At 47.6% G+C, this 24,607-nt stretch overlaps 1 long non-coding RNA gene and 1 pseudogene across 11 annotated transcripts in view; one reads left to right on the top strand and one right to left on the bottom strand.

The window, feature by feature from the left end:
- Positions 1–24,607, top strand: part of LOC132493529 (probable ATP-dependent RNA helicase DDX28) — a 28,702-nt pseudogene that overhangs the window by 474 nt on the left and 3,621 nt on the right.
- Positions 65–24,607, bottom strand: part of LOC132493530 (uncharacterized) — a 66,301-nt gene continuing 41,758 nt past the window's right edge. For 2 of the 11 annotated variants that reach the window (XR_009532994.1, XR_009532993.1), the window contains 5 exons: positions 19,435–19,511; positions 12,870–12,946; positions 12,215–12,456; positions 7,559–7,801; positions 65–6,804 (listed from right to left, as the gene is read on the bottom strand). This is a non-coding gene — a long non-coding RNA (uncharacterized LOC132493530). Of the gene's footprint in view, positions 6,805–7,558; positions 7,802–12,214; positions 12,457–12,869; positions 12,947–14,894; positions 15,006–19,434; positions 19,512–21,394; positions 21,504–24,607 lie in introns of those variants that run through there. The other 9 variants (XR_009532999.1, XR_009533003.1, XR_009533002.1 and 6 more) reach the window with 9 other exon arrangements.

The raw sequence follows: 24,607 nt of genomic DNA, 5'->3' as shown, positions 1-24,607 counted from the left end.
CAGAGCCATCCTTGATGTGTAAGTGTAAGGTCGGATCTTAACAAACGGCATCGCGAAACAGAGGAACGCTTCAAGTGAGCTTTATTAGGGGGCGCTCCCGGGCGAGGTTCACTGGTCCGAGAGAAAGGGACCAGAGAAGTCGCCCCCAGGCGAGGGCTGGGCAAGATTTTATAGGGGAAGAAGGGAAAGGGGTGTGGTGAATCTGGGAGGGCGCAGGGAATTCCTTATCTGGTGGTCTCTTCGGGTGTCGTGGCACTATCTGGTGCCGGTTACATCAGTCTTGGGACCGCTAGTCCCATCCCTCGAAAGGCGGGAAGGCTGGGCCGGGTGGAAATCCCCCAGGTCAGTTCCTGGAACTGGGTGGGTGGTCCGGAATGTCTCCAGGTCAGTTTCTGGAACTGGGTGGTCCGGAGAGTTTCGGTCTGATGCAACCTGTGAATCTGATTGCGTTCCCCTGCCTCGGGCCAGTTGGCCTTACATCCCGACATCTTTGGTGTAATGGGGCGGCGTTCCGATCTCTGGCTACTTCATGCTGAATGCGGGCGTCGAAAGGGGAGTCGGGCGACCAGAGGTCCGAGGCTTAGGGGAGACCAGTGGGGGTTTCTGTAGGAAGCAAGGTGTAAGGACTGAGGAACATTTGGTTTGTGGCCACCCGAGAGACTTCCTCCATGCGCCGGCGAAGGAACCTAAGAAAACGGGGGGCAAACATGAGCAAGATACAGATGAGAATTAAGGGGCCTCAGATTGGTGTTAGCCAGGTATAGAGGGTGGATCGCCCCCAATCGGGAATAGGGGAGGTGGACTGTTGGTGTTTGCGTTGGAGTTCTCTTAAGCGATGGAGGGCGTTTACAGCAGCATTCCTCCTGTAGGAAGAGGCAGGTACCTCCTTTGTCGGCCGTCAGGAGGTCCAGGGCTCGTCGATTCTGGAGAGCGACTCGGGCTATGGAGGTGATTTGGCACTGGAGAGAGGAGATGGAGGCGGCGGAGCCTTCAATGGCTAGCTGGAGCTTATGTTCTAAGTCGCGGAATGTTGAAACACTATGTGTTAGAGCTCCCCCCCGCCCCCCCGATGCCTGCAGCGACCAGGGAGGAGGCGAGAGAGATGCCTGAGACCAGAGGAAGAAAGATAGCTCTTTTTTGTCGGGTAAAGGGCGGCGTGATTAGCGAGGAAAATTCATCTTGGCTATACAGTGTGAGTTGTGGGACGAGAGTAACAGAGATACATGGGAAGGGGGAGGAAGAATTGATCTCTTGTGAGGGAACCATTGCACCACAAAAACATGCCTGGTGGTGCTTCAATTGATGTGTTTACCGTGAGGGATGTGTTGCAAAGAAACCCAGTATCAGGTAGATTTGGGCGGCTGCTGTAACAGATGGTGAGATATTTTTGAATCAAGGAATATGGGGACTTTTAACGGGGAAGAAGGTGGGTTTTGGGATGTGTAGGAAGTAGAATTGAAGGGCTGGTCGAGTGGGACAGCAGCCAAGGGCGGCCGGCCAAGTGAGGCACATAGAAAGCAGTCGGAGATGTTACCTATTCCTGTGTGGTTGAGTATCTGTAGTGTTTGTTTGGTCAGTTCGGCTGCTGCTGCTAGGGCCCGAAGGCATGGTTGCCATCCCCGAATGGTTGGGTGTAGCTGTTTGGAGAGGTAAGCCACGGGGCGGTAGGAAGGCCCTACAGGCTGGGCAAGGAGTCCAGTGGCTATTCCGGCCCGTTCATCCACAAAAAGGTGAAAAGGTCGGTTTGGGTTGGGCAGAGAAAGGGGAGGAGAAGATATCAGAGCGTTACGGAGGGTGAGAAAGGCCTGTTGAACGGCGGAAGGAGAGGTGAGGGGTCCTTGAGGGGTTTCCTTAGCGGCTAGATATAAGGGTTTAGCGAGGAGAGCAAAGTTAGGGATCCAGTGTAGGAAAAATCCTATAAGGCCCCAAAAAGAGAGAATTTGTTCCGCTGTTTCCGGAGGCTGGAGTTCACGGATAATCCGGGTGCGATCGGCTGTTAGATCTTTTGTGGTAGGGGTAAGATGGAGCCCCAGGTAGGTTACAGAAGATACAGATAACTGAGCTTTGGCTGGGGAGACCCGATAACCGCGAGAGCCAAGGTGATTGAGGAGATCTGCAGTATGTTCTCTTGAGAGGCTGAGATAGGCTACAAAGGAGGAGGTCATCTACATATTGAAGGAGTGTGCTGGGGGTACCGGAGCAGGAAGTGAGGTCCTGTGCCAGCGCCTGACCGAAGAGGTGAGGAGTGTCGCGGAAGCCCTGGGGAAGAACTGTCCAGGTGAGCTGACCGGAAGTATGAGTATCCGGATCCGTCCAGGTAAAGGTGAAGAGGAAATAGGAGTCGGGATGTAGAGGGATAGTGAAAAAGGCATCTTTGAGATCCAGAACCATAATGTGGGTTGTGGATGGGGGGATATGGGAGAGCAAGGTGTATGGGTTTGGTACTACTGGGTGGAGAGGGATTATGGCTTCATTGATTAGTAGGAGGTCCTGGACCAGGCGATAATCCCCAGAGGCCTTGCGGACAGGCAGGATGGGGGTGTTTCAGGGAGAGTCAGTGGGGATAAGGAGTCCCTGGTTTAGGAGTCTGGTGATAATAGGTTGTAGGCCCCTAAGGTGAGTCTCAGAGATGGGAAACTGGGGCCTTGATGGAAATTTGGAGGGGTCCTTTAGGCCGATGAGGACAGGGGAATGGTGTGTTGCTATTATGGGCTTAGAAGCATCCCAGACATGGGGATTGATTGGGTTCGGTGTGATTGGAAGAGGGGGATAGGAGGGGGAGGGTTCTAGAGACAGGCCGAGAAGAGGAAGCAGGAGTTGGGAGGAGGGGACCTTAGGGTTGAGTCTATCCAGCTGGAGGGAGGCCCCTAAGTGGAAAAGGGCATCTCGGCCTAGCAAGGGAACTGGGCAGGATGGTATGACTAAGAAGGAATGAGTAAAAGGGAGTCCTTTGTTATGACATGGGAGTCGACCGGTCTGGAGTGGGAAGGATGGTTTGCCATCAATACCCATGACCGAGATCTGGGAAGGAGAAACTGGCTCAGAATAAGTAGGCAGGACCGAAGAAGCAGCCCCCGTGTCCACCAGAAATGAAATGGACTTATCCGCTACCTGTAGCGTTACCCTGGGCTCGGTGAGGGTGATGGGGGTCTTCGAGTCCGGGTGCCATCAGTCGTCAGCCAATCCCAGCAGTTCGAGTGGTAATGCCATTGGGTCGGCCCGCCCCCCCACGTGGAGACGCTGAGGGAGGGCCAGTCGTAGGGCAGTCACTCTTCCAGTGGCCCGTTAACCCGCAGCTGGGACAGGGCTTAGAAGGAGGTTGGGGATTGGGACATTGGCGAGCCCAGTGGCCTTCTTTTCTGCATTTGAAGCAGGCCCCCGGCGGGGTTGCCTTTTGCGGACCCCATGGATGCTGTGATACATGGGAGATGGCCGGCCTTAGGGCGGCTACAAGAGGTTGGGTTTGGAGGGCCACCTTCTGGTGCATCCGAGCCTGTCAGCTGGATCCTGCTAAATCCTCACGGCCATTGTAGACTTTAAAGGCCATCTTTACCAGATCTCGAATAGGGGTTTGAGGGCCGTCTTCTGCCCGTTTTAATTTCTTTCGGATGTCCGGGGCTGATTGGGTGATAAAATGGGTGGCTAGGACCGCTGCCCCTGCCAGGGTGTCGGGATCCAGTTGGGTGTAGAAAGTTAAGGCCGCTGTAAGGCGATTGAGAAAGATAGCTGGATTTTCGTTAGGTTCTTGGATTATCTCTTTTAGTTTTTCAAAACGGACTACCTTATGAGCAGCAGCCTGCATGCCAGCCAGGAGGCACTGGATCATGAGGTCGTGTTTATGACGGCCATCTTGGCCATCCTGATAAGTCCAGCCTGGATTGGTACCAGGTACAGCAGTCACTCCGACAGGCATGGAGTTGTCGGTAAGGTGAACCTGATCTGCATGGTTTTGGGCAGCAGTTTGAATTCTTTCCCTCTCATCAGGGGTCAGAGTAGAAGATAGGATCACAGAGATATCATACCAGGTTAGATCATAAGCTTGAGAGAGGTAGCGAAATTATTTGATGTAGCGGGAAGAGTCCGCCGAAAAGGAGCCTAATCACGTTTCTATTTGAGAGAGAACTTGGAGGGAAAAGGGAACATGAACTCTAATCCTTCCGCTCCTTCTACCTCCCTCAGAGGGCAGAGGAGATTTGGATCTTGGGAGTCATGAGAGAGTGTATGTGCACTAACTGGCAAAGCAAGGGGCGAGGGAGGAGAAACCGTTGAGGGAGGCGGGGGAGCGGTTGGATGGGCCGGGGCGGCTGCGGGATGAGGAGGGACCGCTTCAGGGTTGGGTGGAGGCTGGAGAGGAGCTCTGGAAGGGGGAGAGGCGAGAGATTCGGGTGGGTCGCCTAGTGGAGAGGAGTCCTCATCAAAGGAAATTAGGGGCTTGGATGTAGGAGATGTCTGTTTGGCAAGAAAGATCTGGGAAGTGGAACAATCGACGTAGAGGGAGGGGCGGGAGCGTAAATACCAGAAGGCCTGAACATAGGGGACCTCGGATCATTTGCCCATCCTGCAGCAGTAATTATCTAGATCACGGAGGATGTTAAAATTGAAAGTCCCTTCAGGAGGCCATTTGGATTGATTGTCTAGAGGATATTGTGGCCTGGCCACAGTGGAATAGAAAATAAGCCGTCGGCAACGGAGAACTTGGGAGAAACCGAGGGCTGTAAAATTGGCTAGGAGACACCCCAGGGGTGTCTTAGAATCTGGTTTCGATTCTGAGGTTCCCATGACCCCCAGTCTGTCCCTGAGTGAATGGAGGAGAGAGGCGTGCCTGGTCTCAGTCTCCAATTCACGGCAGGTCGGAGGGCAGTCAGGTGATTGGGACGTCTCCACAGTTCCATAGACCTCACTTGCTATATGGTCGGTCTTTTGATATATGTATTTAATAGGTATTTGTACACGTATGGTAACCCTAATCTTAATTTTTCCATTCACCCCACCTATCCTTTTAGATAAGCATACTTCTAAGTCTGTGAGTGTCTTTCTCTGTGGAAATATGTTCATTTGTGTTAGTTATTAGTTAACACCTCTAAGTGATACCATAGGATATAGGTTTTTGCTTTCTGACTTACCTCATGTTCTGTGATTATCTCCAAGCTCATCTATGGTGCCTCAAATAGCAGTGTTTCATTGTTTTCCATGGCTAATATTCTGTTGTATAAATAGACCACTTCTTCTTTATCTGTTCATCTGTTGATGGACCTTTTGGTTGCTTCACTGTCTTGGCTATTGTGAATAAGGCTGCAGTGCAGATTTTGCAGCCCGGGTCTTCTCGATTCAGGTCTCAGGTGAGAGGCCCAGTGGTGTGACTGCTGGATTGAATGGTACCTCAATTTTTATTTTAATTATAGCTCCCTTCTGTTCTCATTATTGGCTGTTACCACTTTACATCTCACCAGAAGCTAGAGGGTACAGTGTTCTCTAAAACCCCTTCAATATTTATTGTTTGTAGTCTTTTTGCTGATGGCCAGTTGACTGGTGTGAGTTGAAACCTTTTTGTAGAGTAGATTTGCACGAGTCTAATAATTACCAAGGTTGAGCTTTTTACCCATTTTCCTTTTTTTAAAAGAGAGTGAGCCAAATTTACCTCTTCATATTATTTTCTTGAAAAATTTGCAGTTTTGAATTTTTTTGGCCATTCCCTACCTCCGCACAGTTGTTTAGGGCAGGTGTCCTTTACAGCCGTGAGTCCTTCTAATGTTAAGTGACCATTAGCTGTGGGTTTAAAGCCGCTCTTGTGGGAAACGGCCACAAGGCGGCAGCATTTCTACATTTCCAACTCTGGGTTTTTGGGCAACAGAGCTTTCCTGGAAATTGTGTTAGTACGCAGCAAATTAGAGTGGAATGTGCCAGCGCAAAGCCCCAAGAGCATATATATCCTAAATTGTTTGCTTTTTAAATTTAATTTTTATTAATTATCAGAGCAAATTTGATAAAAATGTAGATTCTCCTAGGTGTACAGTTTCTGATTCATCCTATCAATGTATCTGTCTATTCCTCTTTGGATCCTTTCCCGTGTATATTATAGAGTGTTGAGTAGACCTCTCTTTGTATTCCATAGGTATTGTGTGATTATATATTTCATATGTATTAGTACATGTCTGTTAACCCCCATATCCTAATTCATACATTCCTTACACCTTTCCATTTGGTTTTCTGAATCTATGTGTGTCCTTCTCTTGGAAATTATTTCATGGGTATCAATTTTTAGGTAACACCTGTAAGTGATGTCATAGGATGTCTGTCTTTCGGTTTCTTTCTTACTTCAAGTTGGGTGATTGTCTGTAGATCCTTCTGTGGTGGTGCCAACGGCACTGTTCCATGCTTTTTCATGGCTAATATTCCATTGTGTACATGGACGACTTCTTCTTGGTGCATTTTTCTGTTGATGGACATTTTGGTTTCTTCCAGGTCTTGGCTATGGTACATGTTGCTGCAGTGCAGGATTGCCAGCCTGTGTCTTTTTGATTCTGGTCTACTCATGTGATAGGCCCATTAGTGGGCCTACCAGATCACATGGTAGCTCCATTTTTACCCTTAAACGCACCTCCATTCTGTTCTCACTACTGGCTGTTACCAGGTTACATCCCACCAGCAGCTAAAGGGTACACAGTTCTCTAAAACCCCTTCAGCATTTATTCTTTGTAGACTTTTTTTTTGCTGATGATCATCCTGAAGGCTGTGAGGTGAAAGTTTTTGTACACTGGATTTGCATGGCTTTATTAATTCCTGATGTTCAGCTTTTTTCCATTCCTGTTTTTTTAACAAAAAAAGAAAGAAAAAGAAACAACACAAATGTGCGTAAAATATGCCTCTTGAAACTGTCGTTTTGAAATGTGGACGTCTTTTGAATTTTTTGTTCGATATACGACCCCAGGATTTGTTTTCAGGGCAGGTGTGATTTACAGGCCTGCACTTATTTTGAATATCAACTGACCATTAGCGCTGGGATGAAAGCTGCTGTTGTGGGAAACGGCCACAAGGCGGCAGCATTTTTCCATTCCCAAATCTGGTTACTAGGGCAGCAGAGCCTTTCTGGAAGTCCTGTGCTTAGGTTGTAAATTAAAATGGAATGTGCCAGGAGAAACCCCCATAAGTTTATCTTACATTAATTCTTGTTCGTTGTTTTAGTTTTTTAATCAGGGTAATGATTAGAATATTGTTTGTCCTAGGTGTACACAATCTGGTTCATTTGTGCATTATATATGTATATATATATATATTCCTGTACAGAGCCAATTCCCATGTAAATTATTGCAGAGTGTTCCACAGACCTCCCTTGCTATATGGTCGGTCTTTTTAATATATGTATTTAATAGGTATTTGTACACGTATGGTAACCCTAATCTTAATTTTTCCATTCACCCCACCATTCCTTTTAGATAAGCATAGTTTGTTTTCTAAGTCTGTGAGTGTCTTTCTCTGTGGAAATATGTTCATTTGTGTCAGTTGTTAGATAACGCCTATAAGTGGTATCATAGGATATGTCTTTTGCTTTCCGACTTACCTCATGTTCTGTGATTATCTCCAGGATCAACTATGGTGCCTCAAAGAGCAGTGTTTCATTGTTTTCCATGGCGAATATTCCATTTTGTACATGGACCACTCCTTCTTTTTCCACTCATCTGGTGATGGACATTTTGGTTACTTCCATGTCTTGGTTATTGTGAAAATTCCTGTAGTGCAGCTGTTGAAGCCTGTGCCTTCTCGACTCTGGACTTCTCAGGTGAGAGGCTCAGCAGTGGGCCTGCTGCATGGAAATGATGGCTCAATTTTTACGTTTAAATGCAGCTCCTTTCTGTTCTCATTATTTGCTGTTACCACTTCACATCTCACCAGAAGCTAGAGGGTACAGAGTTCTCTAAAACCCCTTCAGCATTTATTGCTTGTAGACTTTTTGCTGATGGTAGTTGACATGTGTGAGTTGAAAATTTTTGGAGGTTAGACTTGCATGAATCTAATAATTCCTGATGTTGAGCTTTTACCCATTTTCCTCTTTTTTGAAAATGAGTAAAACTTACCCCTCCATACTATCTCCTTGAAAATTTGCCAGTTTTGAATTTTTTTAGCCATTCCCTACCTCCGCACAATTGTTTAGGGCAGGTGTCCTTTACAGCCCTGAGTCCTTGGGAATGTTAAGTGACCATTAGCTGTGGGTTTAAAGTTGCTCTTGTGGGAAACAGCTACAAGGCGGCAGCATTTCTACATTTCCAACTCTGGGTTTTTGGGCAACAGAGCTTTCCTGGAAATTGTGTTAGTAAGCAGCAAATTAGAGTGGAATGTGCCAGCGAAAAGCCCGAAGAGTTTATATCTCCTAAATTATTGTTTGTTTTTTAAATTTAATTTTTATTAATCAGGGCAAATTTGATAAAAATGTAGATTCTCCTAGGTGTACAGTCTCTGGTTCATCCTATCAATGTATCTGTCTATTCCTCTTTGGATCCTTTCCCGTGTATGTTATTATAGAGTGTTGAGTAGACCTCTCTTCGTATCCCATAGGTACTTGGTGATTATATATTTCATATGTATTAGTACATGTCTGTTAACCCCCATATCCTAATTCATACATTCCGTACACCTTTCCATTTGGTTAAACATAATTTGGTTTTCTGAATATATGTGTGTCCTTCTCTTGGAAATTATTTCATGGGTATCAATTTTTAGGTAACACCTATAAGTGATGTCATAGGATGTCTGTCTTTCGGTTTCTATCTTACTTCATGTTGGGTGATTATCTGTAGATCCTTCTATGGTGGTGCCAACGGCACTGTTCCATGCTTTTTCATGGCTAATATTCCATTGTGTACATGGACGACTTCTTCTTGGTGCATTTTTCTGTTGATGGATATTTTGGTTTCTTCCAGGTCTTGGGATGGTACATGTTGCTGCAGTGCAGGATTGCCAGCCTGTGTCTTTTTGATTCTGGTCTACTTATGTGATAGGCCCATTAGTGGGCCTACCAGATCACATGGTAGCTCCATTTTTACCCTTAAACGCACCTCCAATCTGGTCTCACTACTGGCTGTTACCAGGTTTCGTCCCACCAGCAGCTAAAGGGTACACAGTTCTCTAAAACCCCTTCAGCATTTATTCTTTTAGACATTTTTTTGCTGATAATCATTCTGACGGCTGTGAGGTGAACGTTTTCGTACAGTGGACTTGCATGGCTTTATTAATTCCTGATGTTCAGCCTTTTTCCATTCCCATTTTTTTAACAAAAAAAGAAAGGAAAAGAAACAGAAGCCAAATATGCATAAATTATGACTCTTGAAACTGTCGTTTTGAAATATGGACGTCTTTTGAATTTTTTGTTCGATATATGACCCCAGGATTTGTTTTCAGGGCAGGCGTCATTTACAGGCCTGAAATTATTTGGAATATCAACTGACCATTAGCGCTGGGATTAAAGCTGCTGTTGTGTGAAACGGCCACAAGGTGGCAGCAGTTCTCCTTTACCAAATCTTGTTACTAGGGCAACAGAGCCTCAATGGAAGTCGTGTTCTAGGTTATAACTTAGAATGGAATGTGCCAGGAAAAAGCCCCTTAAGTTTATGTCTCACTACTTCTTGTTCATTGTTTTTATTTAATTTTTATTTTTTTATCACAGCAAGTTTTATTACAGGGTTTGGCTTGTTCTAGGTGTGCAAGATGTGGTTCTTTTATACATAAACATATGTCTATTCTTCCTGGGATCCTTATTCCATGTACGTTATGACAGAATGTTGAATAGTCTTCTCTTGGTATTCCGTAGGTCTTTGGTGATTATATATTTCACCTGTGTTTGTATACATCTGTTAACCCCAATATCCTAATGTATCCAATCCTCACACCTTTCCATTGGTGAACCATAAATTTGTTTAATGAATCTCTGATAGCCCTTCTCTGTGGGAATATCTTCACTGGTATCAATTTTTAGGTAACACCTATAAGTAATATCATACGATATGTGTCTTTCTCTTTCTGACTTACTCCAGGTTGTGTGATTACATCTAGAATCATCTACGGTGCTGCACAGGGCAATGTGTCCTTTTTTTCCTTGGCTAATATTTTGTCTGTACTGGTACCAGTTCTTCTTTGTCCACTCATCTGTTGCTGGACTTTTTGGTTACTTCCATATCTTGGCTATTGTAATACTGTGCAGTGCACATTTGCCTTCCTGTGCCTTTCCAATTCTGTCTTCTTTGGTTATAGGTCCAGGAATGGGCCTGCTGAATGATATTGTAGCTCAATGTGTACCTTTTAAAGGCATCTCCATTCTGTTCTCATTAGTGGCTCTTTCCAGGGTACATCCCACTGAAAGCTGAGGGTATGCATTTCTCCACAACACCTTCAGCATACATGCATTCATTCATTCATTCATTTATTTTCGTTTGTTTGTTTTGCGGTACACGGGCCTCTCACTGTTGTGGCCTCTCCCGTTGAGGAGCACAGGCACCCGCGGCATGTGGGATCTTCCCAGAACGGAGTACGAACCCGCGTCCCCTGCATCGCAGGTGGACTCTCAACCACTGCGCCACCAGGGAAGCCCCAGCATTTATTGATTATGGGTTTCGTGCTGAAGGTTATTCTGAGGGGTGTGAACTGATACCTCTTTGTGGTTGAATTTCCGTGTGTCTCATAATCCCTTGACATTAAGCTTTAAGGCATGTCCTTCTTATTTTTCAAACTGTGATTACAGCTTAGCTCTTCAAAGTGTTTTCTTAAAGTATGTGTCACATTTTGAAATTTTTTGGCCATTACCTCCCTCAAGACATTTTGAGGGCAGGTTTCATTTACAGCCCTGCAGTACTTGTTCACATGAAGTGACCATTAGCACAGGCTTTAAATCTGCTTTTGCAGGTAACGGCCAGATGGTGGCAGCCTTTCTAAGTTGCCCACGCTGGTACTAGGGAAACAGACCTTCCTGCCAGTGGTGTTCCTCGGTTATAAATTAGAGAGGAATGTGCCCAGGTAAACCCCCAAATGCTTACGTCTCCTTACTTATGTTTGTTTTTAAATTTAATTTAAACTTTTTATTGGAGTAATATTCCACTGTGTACATGGACCACTGCTTCTTGGTACACTCCTCTGTTGATGGACATTTTCGTTGCTTCCAAGTGTTGGCTATGGTAAGTATTGCTGGAGTGCAGAATTGCCAGTCTGTGAGGTTTTGATTCTCATTTTCTCAGGTGACAGGTCCAGCAGTGGGTATGACTGATTGCCTGGTAGCGCAATGTTTCCCTTTTCAAAGCACCTCCATTGTGTTTTCATTAGTGGCCCTTACCACATCCCCCTTAGAACAGAGGGTACGCGCTTCTCCACAATTGCTTCAGCATTTACTGCTTGCAGCATTTTTGCTAATGGCCATTCTGAGTGCTGTGAGCTGATAGGTTTTTGTAATTTGGGTTTGCGTGTCTTTACAAATACCTAAAATTCATCATTTTTCCAAGCCGTTTTTGTTTCTGTTTAAAAAAAAGGAGAACAAAGTGTGCATACAATATACCTCTTGAGATTGTCTTCTTGGAAGTTTGCCCTCTTTTGAATTTCTTATTCGGTTTTCGACCCCAGGAATTTTTTGGTGGACAGGTGCCATTACAGAACTGCACGTTTGGTGAATAGTTAGTGACCATTAGCAGTGGGTTTAAAGCTGCTGTTGTGTGAAACGGCCACTAGGAGGCAGCATTTCTCCATTCCCCAATCTGGGTAGTAGGGCAGCAGAGCCTTTCTGGAAGTCGTGTTCCTAGGTTGTAAATTAGAATGGAATGTGCCAGGAGAAACCCCCATACGTTTATGTCTTATTACTTCTTGTTGGTTGTCTTAATTTTTGTGATCGGGGTAATGATTAGAATATTGTTTGCCCTAGTTGTACACAATCTGGCTCATTTGTACGTTATATATGTCTATTCATATACAAATCCTCTTCCCATGCAAAATATTACACAGTGTTCTGTAGACCTCCCTTGCTATATGGTCGGTCTTTGTGACACATGTATATAATATGTATTGGGATATGTAACACTGATCTTAATTTATCCATTCCTCCCACCTTTCCTTTTAGATAAGTATAGTTTTTTCCTACATCTGTGAGTGTCTTTCTCTGTGGAAATATTTTCCTGTGGGTCAGTTATTAGATAACGCCTATAAGTAATATCATAGGATATAGGTCTTTTGATTTCCAACTTACCTCATGTTCCATGATTATCTCTAGGCTCATCTGTGGTGCCTCAAAGAGCAGTAATTCATTGTTCTCCATGGTGAATATTCCATTGTGTACATGGACCTCTTCTTCTTTATCCATTCACCTGTTGATGGACATTTGGGTTGCTTCACCATCTTGGCTATTGTGAATAAGGCCGCAGGGCAACTGATACAGCCTGTGTCTTCCCGATTCTGGACTTTTCAGGTGAGAGGCCTAGCGGTGGCCTGCTGCATCGAATGGAAGACGTAGGGAGTAACCAGGCAAAGTCAGTTACCTTGGCAGCCCTGGGAAAAACATTACCAAGTGACACGAACACTCCCAGGAGCCTACATTTGTTTCCACAATAAGTAAACATTTCTCATTTCTAAAGTACTATACTGTGAAATATGCATCTCAGTCACAACTAGAGGTTACTCAGTGTCTGCTGTGAGTGGGAGGAAAAGAGAAGGGCCTTACGCAGTACCTAAAGCAATGAAAAGAAGAAACTAGGGTCCACGGGCAGAGACAGACAGGCTCAGTCAGGCTCCTATCACTATGACATTCTGAGGAGATCACGTTGTAAGGGCTCGAGCACGAGAAAGCAGCCACTAACCAGCTACCCTGTCTCAAATATGTGGAGAAAGACAATGTAAATGCTTACCTATGTATTATTCTTTTCTGATCATTCTTTCAGTGTATCCCTTCTGGCTTTGTGCAAAGCGATTCTTTGTTTTGTACCTGAAAAATGAGTGGCACATGTAAATGGATGAAACATGTCAGAGCAGACATCCAACGAGCACTTCAGCTAACGAACGACGAGCTCCGAGTTCTGGGAAAGAATCGTAAAAGTGGTGTAGAATCACAATATCTTAGAGCATCCTTTATATGAAATCCCCTCTTTCATATCACCAGTCACTGGTCATCAGCCTATACATGAACTTTGCAGTGACAGAAAACCCAGCACTGTCTAGACAGGTCTAGGCACTTCTAGTTGCTACAGCAGTCTACATCAAGTTCAGAATCTGACTCCCTGTCACGCATCAGTCCCAGTCTGCCTTCTGCAATGGTACACCCCATGGCACACCTCATCTCTTTTCCATCTGGCACATTTCCCAAAATCTGCCTTCTGCAATGGTACACCCCATGGCACACCTCATCTCTTTTCCATCTGGCACATTTCCCAAACACATGAGGACAATTTTGTTCTTCCTAAAGCTCTCTTCTCCCACGTCACCCTCCTAAATCACTCCTTCCTTCCTGTGTTTATGACTTTGAGGAGCCCCCAAGGTTTTCTCATCCCAAGGCCATGACAAGCAATGGCATCAGTGTGCCTGCTACAGATTCTAGGAAAGGGGCAGGGCCACACAAGGGTCTGGCAAATGTGACTGACAACCCGATGTGAGAGTACATGTGAGAACCTCAGCCTCTCTTCAGTCCTCAGCCTCTATCCAAGGTTTCTCCATAGCACACTATTGACATTTTGGGCCAGATAATTCTTTTGGGGTGGTGGGGAGGGCTGTCCTATGCCTTGTACGATATGTAGTAGCATCCTGGCCACTACCCACTAGATGTCTGCAGCACCGCCGACCCCCCACACCCCGGATGTGACAAAGAAAAATGTCTCCAGCCATTGTGAAACGTTCTGGAGGACGGGTGATGGCAAAATCACCCTCACTCAGGAGCCACTGCTCTTTCCAGTGACTCTGTTCACCCATGAGGACTCAAAACCCTCTCCTCTGCTGGCTTAGCATTCAACTCTCCAGAACGTCTATCGTGTATCAAAATGCTATTTGAAATTTGATAGTATTTATCTCTATAACGGTATCTGATGAAAGTAAAACTCTTTCGCCAGATGTTAATAACCTCCCAGGTGATTAATCCACGTTTACCTTATCTCCTACCCAAGACACTGGAAATTACAGAAATGATCGGACACCCATTTTCGGTATCCGTTCAGGAAGTACCTGTTGTCTAAGGCTTTTTTGGCAACCTGAACAACTGAACTAAAGTAAAATATTCTGCCTGACCGTGGCTTTGTGAGACAAGACACAAACCTGTAGCAGGACCCTCCTCTCTGCCGTTTACGGAATTGAGGTATCTGACTGGAAAGCCGTTGGAGGTGAACTACCCAAGAAAGCAGTGGGTTCAGGATGAGAATTTGGAAAGGGTGACAAGGGAGGGGAGAATGAACCTCAGCTGAAAAGAAAGGGGAAAAGTACCAAGAGATGAGTTCTCTTGACTGAAGAGAAGATACGCTGAAAGCCATCAGCTTGCCCTCGGGGCCCTCAGCTCTCTGGGGAGCTCTAAGGGAAGGGTGAGCCTGGACCTACGACTCCGGACTCCTGGTCTCGGCCCCCAGGCCTGACCCATTCACTCAGACTCTCAATAAATACTTGTATTCAAAGACCTTACACGGGGACCACATCTGGGAAAACATCGCCGCACCTTCATCATAAGTCACAGGGGGAGACCCGAACTGGCCAAGCCATGACAGGAGCTGTGAGGGCGACAAAAGAGCACGGCAGGGATCGGACATCGGATCGCCAGAAGCCCTCTGCCCTCCTGGTTCGTAATGCCAGGGCCCCATCGCCGCGCATCGTCGGACCCCGGTCCTGCCTCCGCCGCGCACCCTTCCCCAAGGTTGGCGGGGGTCTGGAGTCACCATCCCCGGTTCGGACCTACACACCTCGCCGCTGCTGAGCTCTACAGATCCCGCTCCTTCCACACAGTTCGCCGAGTCCGCGGGCCTTACTGAGCCGCGCCGGCCACCGTCCGCGAGGCCTTGGCGCGCCTGTGACGTCACTGTCGTGCACCTCTCCCGCAACGAGGGGTGTATGGCTCTCGCACGGCGGCTTCGGCTGTTGTCGCTCGCGCCTCGGTTGCTTCTGGCGCCTCGCCGGGACCTGACGGTCCGCGGTCCCAACGAGCCTCTGCCCGTGGTGCGCATCCTGCGGGCTCTACAGCGGCGGCAGGAAGAGCGGCAGAGCGGGCAGCGGAGCCCCCCGCGGCCGGTGCTGGCGCGACCTGGGCCGCTGCCACAACGACTGAGCTCACGTGCCGCAACTACTGAAGCCCACACGCCTAGAGCCGGTGGCCCCCAACAAGAGAAGCCACCACAATGAGAAGCCGGTGCACCGCAACGAAGAGGAGCCCCCACTCACCGCAACTAGAGAAAGCCCACGTGCAGCAGCGAAGACCCAACCCAGCCAAAAGTAAACAAATAAATAAAATGAAAAAAGATACAACACAGTATTGTTAACCATAGTTGCCATGCTGCACATTACATCCCAGAACGTATTTGTCTTGTAACTGGAAGTTTGTATCCTCTGACCACCCTCACCCATTCCCCCCCCCCACCTCATCCCCATAGGTTAAAATTTTAAATAGAGGAGCCCAGATAAACTTCAATGAGCAGGTGACATCTGAGCAGAGATCTGAGTTAGCCAAGTTCGTATCTAATGGAAGAGCACAAAGGAGAGGTAAGGGCCGGTGCAAAGACCCTGGGGCAGGAGCTTGTCTGGTGGGTTAGAAGAACAGGAAGGAGGCCACTGTGGTTGCAGCACAGAAAGGAGAAGAGGGTAACGGAAGTCAGATACACAATGGATGGAGAGCAGTGAGCAGGTAGGACACAGCGGTCGGACCCCGAATGGCCTTGTCGGACGCTCTGCGGGCTGTGTTAGTGCTTCACGATAGGAGCCAGTGAAGGATTTTAAGGAGAGGAGTGGCATGACTGATCACATTCCCCATGATCACGCTGACTGCTGTATGAAAAACAGACTGTGGGGGCCACGGTAGACACTGGCAGATCATCAGAAGGCTCTTCTGCCACCGATGTCAGAGATGATGGTGGCTCAGGACGGAGAGATAGTAGGGGAGGTGGCGAGAAGTGGTCACATTCTAAAAATATTTTGAAGGTAGAGCAACAGGAGTAAAACGAAGAAAATCCAAATCCCATGGCCCAGAGATAACTGTTAATTTATTTATTCTAAGCAAACTCGGTCCCTCCTAAAAACCACAAAGCTTGCCAAGGATGCTCTTCTCAGAGGTACTACCTTTGTACTACTCAGCCCACTCCGGCATGCCCTCCCCCTCTGCCACTCTCCCAAAACTGCTCTGATTCAAGTCACCAATTACCTCGAAGTGGCTCAGTCTATGAGACACTGACCTGTCCTCAATCGTGTTCTGCTAGCAGCACATGGCATGGTGGAGCCTCCCCTCTTGCTTGATCTCTCTCCTCCCTGGGTTCGTCGACCGCACACTCTCCCAGTTTTTCTCTCTACCCCTGCTTTGCAGTCTCTTTTCCTGGTTTCACCTCCTGCCCTCACATGTTGAGGTTGCTCCTCAGTCGTGGGCCCTCTTCCCTGCTAATTTCACACATCCTGCCCCACAAATTTATTCACTCCCATGGTATAAAATACTGGCCACGGTCATCTCCAAAGGCATCCCAACCTCACACCAACTGCTCAAAACACATCCCCACTCGGATGTGTTAAGGGCATCTCCTACTTCACGTGTAGAAAACAAAGCCTTGATCAACCTTCCTAAGCCTCGTACTCTGTCTCCAATTATTTATTCAGCGGACACTTACTGAGCCCCTAAGATATGCCAAGCACTGCTAGGCACTAGAGACCAAAAGATGAGGCAGGAGGGTAAGGTTCAATAGAACAGAGGGTTATAGAAAGGGAACTTACAGATATGTGTGAAAATAAAAGTGTGCATGGTGCTGTGATGGAGCACTTACGTAAGGCTGTAGGAGTCTAGCTCCGCAGCGAAGAGACTGATGGGGGTTGAGGAGGGCCTCCCTCAAAAAATAATCTCTGTGGACTTCCCTGGTGGCGCAGCGGCTCAGAATCCGCCAGCCAGCACTATTTACAATAGCCAGGACATGGAAGCAACCCAAGTGTCCGTCGACAGACGAATAGATAAGAAGATGTGGCACATATATACAATGGAATATTACTCAGCCTTAAAAAGAAACGAAATTGAGTTACTTGTACTGAGGTGGATAGACCTAGAGTCTGTCATACGGAGTGAAGTAAGTCAGAAAGAAAAACAAATACCGTACGCTAACACATATGTATGGAATCTAAAAAAATAAAATAGTTCTGATGAAGCTAGCGGCAGGACAGGAATAAAGACGCAGACGTAGGGAATGGACTTGAGGACACGGGGAGGGGGAAGGGTAAGCGGCGATGAAGTAATAGAGTGGCACTGACATATATACAATACCAAATGTAAAATAGCTAGGTAGTGGGAAGCAGCGGCATCGCAAAGGGAGATCAGCTCAGTGCCTTGCCACCACCTAGAGGGGTGGGATCAGGAGGGTGGAGGCAGACTCGAGAGGGAGGGCATATGGGGATATACGTATGCATAGAGCTGATTCACTTTGTTATACAGCAGAAACTAACACACCATTGTAAAGCAATTATACTCCAATAAATATGTTTAAAACAAAACAAAACAAAAACAAAAACAGGAATCCACCTGCCAATGCAGGGGACACGGGTTTGCTCCCTGCTCCAGGAAGATCCCGCATGCCTCGGAGCAACTAAGCCCATGAGCCACCGCTACTGAGCCCGTGCGCCACAACTTCTGAAGCCCGCGCACATAGAGCCCGTGCTCCGCCAACAAGAGAAGCCCCTGCAGTGAGAAGCCCGTGCCCCATGACGAAGGGTAGCCCCTCCTCGCCGCAACGACAGAAAGCCCACGCGCAGCAACGAAGACAACGCGACCAAAAATTGATTAATTAAAGCTTATATTTAAAAAAAAAACAAAAAAAATCTCTGCTGGGAATTCCCCGGTGGTCCTCTGGTTAGGACCCTGTGCCTCCAGTTCAGGGGGCCTGGGTTCAATCCCTGGTTGGGGAACTGAGATCCTGAAAGCCGGCACCACAGCCCAAATAAAAATGAAATAAAATAAAATATATTAAAATAAAAAAAGAAAGGATCTCTGATTCAAGGTCTAAAGGGTGAGAAGGTGTTTATCAGGCCAATATGTGGGGAGAAAAATTTTCCCATTTCAGTAAGTAGCACCTCCATTTACCCAATTACACACCATTAACCCACATTCCCCACATCCAATTCATCGCTTACTCGTATTCGCCTCCAAGCCATCACTAACCTTCCAAATATGACTCTAACGTGCCTACTTTACTCCACCTCCAAGGCCACCACTGTGCACAAAGCCAGTCTCCTAATGAGTCTCCCCAAGTCTTCTCCCGCCCCCTCCTATCCATTCTCTTACAATAGCCAGTATGGTGTCTGAAAAAGGCATCTCTGCTAACACCACTTCCCTGTTTATACCCTGCAATGGCTTCCCACCAACTTTAGGATAAATCCCAAACAGATGATGGACTGGAGGTTGGAAGACCAGAAGGAGGTAGGGTGTTAGGTTAGAAAGAGGGATAAAGGGTCTAGGCAAACAGCGAAAAGGGCTGAAAAGAAAATGATCGGCACTTGTACAACAGTCCGGATGCAGGCAGGAGAATGCAGGAATAGCGAAGGAATACGAATAGCCAGCCACTTTTTATTTCTGCAATGCCTTTGCAATTCCCAAAGTGCTTCACTTATAACTGTGATTCTCAAACCTAGCTGTACATTAGAATCATCTGGAAAGATTTTTAAAACTACCAATGGCCAGGCCTCACCCCATTTTAATAAGAATATACACTTCACTAGGGCAGGAATTTTGTCTGTTTCATTCACTGTCCATATGAAAAGTACCTGGGACATACATGGTGCTCAGAAAATATATACTGAATGAATAAATGAAGGAAGGAATGTACCACTATCACCTGAGATCCAAGGAGGAGACATTCTTTTCAAAACTTAGGGAGTAACCAGGCAACGTCAGTTACCATGGCAGCCCTGGGAAAAACATTACCATGTGACACTAACATTCCCAGGAGCCTACATTTGTTTCCACAGTAGGTAAACCTTTCTCATTTCAAAGTACTATAATGTGAAATATGCATCTCAGTCAGAACTAGAGGTTACTCAATGTCTGCTGTGATCGGAGGAAAAGAGAAGGGCCTTACACAGTATCTAAAGCAATGACACGAAGAAACTAGGGGCCACGGGCAGAGACACACAGGCTCAGACAGGCTCCAATCTCTATGACATGCTGAGGAGATTCACTTTGTAAGGGCTCGAGCACGAGAAAGCAGCCACTAACCAGCTACCCTACCCTGTCTCAAATATGTGGAGAAAGTCAATGTAAATGCTTACCTGTGTATTATTCTTTTCTGATCATTCTTTCAGTGTATCCCTTCTGGCTTTGTGCAAAGCGATTCTTTGTTTTGTACCTGAAAAATGAGTGGCACATGTAAATGGATGAAACTTGTCAGAGCAGACATCCAAGGAGCTCTTCAGCCAACGAACGAGGAGCTCCGAGTTCTGGGAAAGAATCGTAAAAGTGGTGTAGAATCACAATATCTTAGAGCATCCTTTATATGAAATCCCCTCTTTCATATCACCAGTCACTGGTCATCAGCCTATACATGAACTTTGCAGTGACAGAAAACCCAGCACTGTCTAGACAGGTCTAGGCACTTCTAGTTGCTACAGCAGTCTACATCAAGTTCAGAATCTGACTCCCTGTCACGCATCAGTCCCAGTCTGCCTTCTGCAATGGTACACCCCATGGCACACCTCATCTCTTTTCCATCTGGCACATTTCCCAAACACATGAGGACAATTTTGTTCTTCCTAAAGCTCTCTTCTCCCACGTCACCCTCCTAAATCACTCCTTCCTTCCTGTGTTTATGACTTTGAGGAGCCCCCAAGGTTTTCTCATCCCAAGGCCATGACAAGCAATGGCATCAGTGTGCCTGCTACAGATTCTAGGAAAGGGGCAGGGCCACACAAGGGTCTGGCAAATGTGACTGACAACCCGATGTGAGAGTACATGTGAGAACCTCAGCCTCTCTTCAGTCCTCAGCCTCTATCCAAGGTTTCTCCATAGCACACTATTGACATTTTGGGCCAGATAATTCTTTTGGGGTGGTGGGGAGGGCTGTCCTATGCCTTGTACGATATGTAGTAGCATCCTGGCCACTACCCACTAGATGTCTGCAGCACCGCCCCACCCGCCCCCACACCCCGGATGTGACAAAGAAAAATGTCTCCAGCCATTGTGAAACGTTCTGGAGGACGGGTGATGGCAAAATCACCCTCACTCAGGAGCCACTGCTCTTTCCAGTGACTCTGTTCACCCATGAGGACTCAAAACCCTCTCCTCTGCTGGCTTAGCATTCAACTCTCCAGAACGTCTATCGTGTATCAAAATGCTATTTGAAATTTGATAGTATTTATCTCTATAACGGTATCTGATGAAAGTAAAACTCTTTCGCCAGATGTTAATAACCTCCCAGGTGATTAATCCACGTTTACCTTATCTCCTACCCAAGACACTGGAAATTACAGAAATGATCGGACACCCATTTTCGGTATCCGTTCAGGAAGTACCTGTTGTCTAAGGCTTTTTGGCAACCTGAACAACTGAACTAAAGTAAAATATTCTGCCTGACCGTGGCTTTGTGAGACAAGACACAAACCTGTAGCAGGACCCTCCTCTCTGCCGTTTACGGAATTGAGGTATCTGACTGGAAAGCCGTTGGAGGTGAACTACCCAAGAAAGCAGTGGGTTCAGGATGAGAATTTGGAAAGGGTGACAAGGGAGGGGAGAATGAACCTCAGCTGAAAAGAAAGGGGAAAAGTACCAAGAGATGAGTTCTCTTGACTGAAGAGAAGATACGCTGAAAGCCATCAGCTTGCCCTCGGGGCCCTCAGCTCTCTGGGGAGCTCTAAGGGAAGGGTGAGCCTGGACCTACGACTCCGGACTCCTGGTCTCGGCCCCCAGGCCTGACCCATTCACTCAGACTCTCAATAAATACTTGTATTCAAAGACCTTACACGGGGACCACATCTGGGAAAACATCGCCGCACCTTCATCATAAGTCACAGGGGGAGACCCGAACTGGCCAAGCCATGACAGGAGCTGTGAGGGCGACAAAAGAGCACGGCAGGGATCGGACATCGGATCGCCAGAAGCCCTCCGCCCTCCTGGTTCGTAATGCCAGGGCCCCATCGCCGCGCATCATCGGACCCCGGTCCTGCCTCCGCCGCGCACCCTTCCCCAAGGTTGGCGGGGGTCTGGAGTCACCATCCCCGGTTCGGACCTACACACCTCGCCGCTGCTGAGCTCTACAGATCCCGCTCCTTCCACACAGTTCGCCGAGTCCGCGGGCCTTACTGAGCCGCGCCGGCCACCGTCCGCGAGGCCTTGGCGCGCCTGTGACGTCACTGTCGTGCACCTCTCCCGCAACGAGGGGTGTATGGCTCTCGCACGGTGGCTTCGGCTGTTGTCGCTCGCGCCTCGGTTGCTTCTGGCGCCTTGCCGGGACCTGACGGTCCGCAGTCCCAACGAGCCTCTGCCCGTGGTGCGCATCCCGCGGGCTCTACAGCGGCGGCAGGAAGAGCGGCATAGCGGCCAGCGTAGCCCCCCCGCGGCCGATGCTGGCGCGTCCTGGGCTGACGCTGATGTCAGTTCGGCGACCCGACTTGAACCAGCCGGCTCACCTCACGCTAGGCTCTTGGAACCCGCACCACTCTCTTCGTGGGGCTGGAGGAATCGGTGCACCCACGCGGACCATTTCTCCATCGAGTGCGTGCAACATGAGGCTCCAGCGCTGCGGAACCTTTCGCACAAGGGCAGCTGCACTGAAGTGTGTCTGGAGCTCCCCGTTCTGAGCGCGCTACAGGAGGCTGCTCCCGAAGTTGTTCGGCCCACAAACGTGCAGTTGAGTACCATTCCCCCACTTCTTCGGGCCGCCACATTCTCTGCGCCGCAGAAACCGGCAGTGGCAAAACTCTCAGCTACATGCTACCTCTCCTTCAACGGCTGTTGGGCCAGCCAAGGCTGGACCCCTGTCGTATCCCTGCTCCTCGAGGCCTGGTTCTTGTGCCTTCTTGAGAATTAGCCGAACTGGTGCGTGCTGTGGCCCAGGCCTTGGGCAGCTCCTTGGACCTCCAGGTGCGGGAGTTAGGGGGAGGCCATGGCATGAGGAGGATCAGGCTGCAACTGTCCAAACAACCTCCAGCAGATATTCTGGTGGCCACTCCGGGGGCTCTGTGGAAGGCCCTGAAAACTCAACTGATCAGCCTGGAGCAGCTCTCCTTCTTGGTGTTGGATGATGCAGACACGCTGTTGGATGAAATCTTCCTGGAACTGGTGGATTACATCTTGGAGGGGAGCCATATAGCAGAAGGCTCAGCTGACATAAAAGACCCCTTCAATCCCAAAGCTCAGTTAGTGCTGGTGGGTGCCACATTTCCCGAAGGTGGAGGCCAGCTGCTGAGTAAAGTTGCCAGCTTAGACTCTCTAACCCCCGTTACCAGTGACAAGCTCCACTGCATCATGCCTCATGTCAGACAGACATTCATGAGGCCGAAGGGAACAGAGAAGGTGACTGGGTTGGTACAGATCCTTAGGCAGCATGACAGAGCATAAAGACTGGCGCCGCAGGAACTGTTCTGGTGTTCTGTAATTGCTACAGCACTGTGAACTGGCTGGGGTATATATTCTGGATGACCACAAAATCCAACACTTAAGACTGCAGGGACAAATGCCAGCCTCAATGAGAGCAGGCATCTTCCAGTCCTTCCAGAAGGGCTCCCGAGACATTCTTCTCTGCACAGACATTGCCTCTCAGGGCCTGGACAGCACCCAGGTGGAGCTAGTCATCAATTATGATTTCCCTCTCACCCTGCAAGACTACATCCACAGAGCAGGGAGGGTGGGCCGGGTGGGGATCGAGGTGACAGTTACTGTCATCAGCTTTGTGACCCATCCCTGGGACGTGAGCCTGGCTCAGAAGATTGAACTGGCAGCTCGCCAGAGGAGAAGCCTTCCAGGACTGGGGTCCTCAGTGAGAGAGCCTTTGCACCAGCAAACCTTATTACAGCAGGCTTATATATGATGCCATAACAGGGACCTTTCCCTCTGTGCTGGATGGGTGAGCACACTTGTCAGTAGGGTGCTCTGGGCTGCCTAGTCACCTTCTGAAGACCCGGGCTGCTGTCTGGCTTCAAAAGGTAAGTTGCTGGACAACACTTGAGGGTGAACTACTGAGCTTGGCTCTCTGTAGTCTTTCACGTGAAGAATAATGTCGATCTTGGCTCTGTATTATGTCATGGTTTCTAACAATAAGCGATGTTTCTATGGGTGCCCCTTAATAACAGTGTCCACTGGGGCAGAATTCAGTAGACCGTGAGAAGATTCACACTCCAAACTACCACACTTAGGACGAAGGCTCTTTCAATTGATGTTTTAGTTTAAATTTTGTTTCCTGCCCCCAAACATCCATTAAGCCTCCAGGAGAAGGAAAAGGGGATGTGACTAGCAATAAAGAGAAATTTTCTTCACAACAATGGCCATGGCAAGCTTAGGCACTTTTGGTGAAATCTCTCTGGGAAGTACTGGCAGAGGAATAAAAGGCAAACTGACACAGAAATATTGCTTGGTGTGCATTTCCAGGCTCTGCCTTCTTTCTCTTCTCTTGGTGGCAGGTGGAGGAAGAGAAGAAAAGGTTAAACTTTTTTATAAACCAGCAGAATAAGCTTATAACATCCTCTCACTATCTCTGCATAGGTTCTAGTCTCTGCAGCATTATATAAGCTTTGCCCAAAGTAATGAACTGTTGAAAGTCAAATGTAATACTTCACCAAACAACTTAAAAATGCTTGTGCACTGGAAAGGGTTAAGTTGCAGAGAACACAAATGGACCCAGAGCAACCTTTGCCGAAAGAGAATATTGTGCTAAATGTACAGTCATAGCTCTTTTCCTTATGAAGAAACAGTCAGAAGGATAAAAGAACTTGGTCAAAATCACACAAGTCAGTAGGAAAGAATCTGGTTTGTCTGTCCTCAGGGTTGTGTTCTTTAACCACCAGGCTAGCTTTTCTCAAATCTGAGTCATGCATAGAATAACTATACACCTCTGCTTGCCTTGAATGTTCCCTGTTTATACATATGCCTGCTGCAGTTTTTTATATTGACCACTTTGACTCCCAAAAGCAACCGAGAATACACAATAATTTGGTCTCTCTATCCATGGACCACTGTGGTGGGACTGCCCAGGAAGCTTATGAAAAGTGCAGCTTCCTGAGCCCTACTCCAGATCTAGATAAGTTTTCTGAGGGTTGGCTCAAGAATCCAGGTACAAGGCTTTTTAAGTGGTTTGGTGGAACCCCCCAGGTGATTCTCTCGCTCTCTTAAGTTAATAAACCGTTTATTCTGCCTCCCCCAGATGCCCAGCCAGGTCCTGTTAAGGTAGGAGTCCCCACACCACATCAGAGGGATGCTCCCAGCTAAGTAATCTCTGGAGCCTTGGAGATTCTG

The sequence above is a fragment of the Mesoplodon densirostris genome, chromosome 7, assembly GCF_025265405.1.
Source record: "Mesoplodon densirostris isolate mMesDen1 chromosome 7, mMesDen1 primary haplotype, whole genome shotgun sequence".
Taxonomy (NCBI): Eukaryota; Metazoa; Chordata; class Mammalia; order Artiodactyla; family Ziphiidae; genus Mesoplodon; species Mesoplodon densirostris.
Note: the sequence above shows the minus strand (reverse complement) of the source record. Positions and strands in the feature narration are given on the sequence as shown.